Below are 1,693 nucleotides of genomic sequence, written 5' to 3' on the forward strand. Positions count from 1 at the left end.
ATATATATATATATATAATGAATTAATTGAAATCAAATACACTTCTGAAAGTAATTTTTTTTAATCAGATTTTTTTTTTTCAATTCAACAGTATTGTATCCAAAGTTGGCATGTCAAAACAGAAAAAAAGTGGGGCGAGCCTGGACAGTTGATAGGCTACAGTAATTAAGAAGGAAAGATGTGTGATTTCATTCATTATCAAACTTCACAGAAAGTTCACGCACTCCGAAAAAAGTGTCGTTTGATGCTCATTTGACTTGCATCCCATTTCTACATCAACAACATTGTTTTATATATGTTGTGCATGGCTGAATGTATAGAGTCTTAAAGCTGTTTAATTTTCGTTTGTTATATTATCATTTATTAATGTTATTGTGTTGTACTTGTTCTTTAATTATTTTTTTTAACGTACATAAATTGCCACCAGTGCAAATTGTACAAAAGATATATCCATCAGTGGTTTTATTATTATTATTATTTACATGTATGTGTGTAATTTTTTGCACGTTTGTTAAAGTTGGTCAAGTTTTAATCAGGAAAATTTGCTATATGATAAACTTGAAGTTGAAGGATTTCACAGTACCTCTCATACTTAGACAAACATTCATTTTAACCCTTTACAGAATTATGGGATATTTGATTCTTTTTTTTCAAGTCTTTCTTCCACCCGCTTACATATAAACCCTGTGTATATATGTCTATGTATGGTAATATATGTGCACATATATACACATGTGTGTGTATGCATGTTTGTAAATATATGTGTATGTTTGTGTGTTTACAAATGAATCAATATTAATACATATATAAATATACATAAGCCATGCGTACATCTGTGCCCTTATCTAAATATGCAAACATACCGATGTATACTTAATAAAACATCTATTATATATGAGTATGTGAGAACATAAACGCCTAACTTTGTGTGTGAATATGTGTGCATGTATTTGTGTGTATGTATATATATATATATATATATATATATATATATATATACACACATTACACATTGATCTTTTAGGACATCTGATTCAAACAGTACCAATAATAATAATCACCAAATTGTTATATCTTAAGAAAGTACAGTAATTAATTTCAATTCATTCAAGAAGTACTAATAACATTAAAACCTAACGAGGGATGACGGAAAGCAAGCAAAGGGCCAACAAAGCTGAACTAAATGTTTGGTGACTTTTTATAGCATCCAACCAAGCAACAATAATTTTGTTATCACATACTGCATTGTGTCGCCGGATGAAATGAGATTTGATGAATTTTACAAAATTTAGTAGTATTTCCTTTCATACTAATATGGAAATTTTATCCAAAGAATAAATGCATTACATTTTATATATATATATATGAGGATACCTATAATGTTCTATATAGATGTATATACATACATATGTGCATATAAAGCGAGATGCATATACAAGTATACATACGCACACATACATGTGTTTATATGTACGCAGTATATACAATTACATATATAAATAAACGTATGTAAATACATACATAAGACCCCACTCCACCCACACATATTATTTAGAACAGTTTGATTCGATCCCGTGCTACTTCAAAATTCGCAGGGCTTCCAGAAGGAACCTGCGAAATTTGAAGTTCATATATATATATATGTGTGTGTGTGTGTGTGTGTGTGTGTGTGTGTGTGTGTGTGTGTGTGTGT

The sequence above is a fragment of the Octopus bimaculoides genome, chromosome 4 (assembly GCF_001194135.2).
Source record: "Octopus bimaculoides isolate UCB-OBI-ISO-001 chromosome 4, ASM119413v2, whole genome shotgun sequence".
NCBI lineage: Eukaryota > Metazoa > Mollusca > Cephalopoda > Octopoda > Octopodidae > Octopus > Octopus bimaculoides.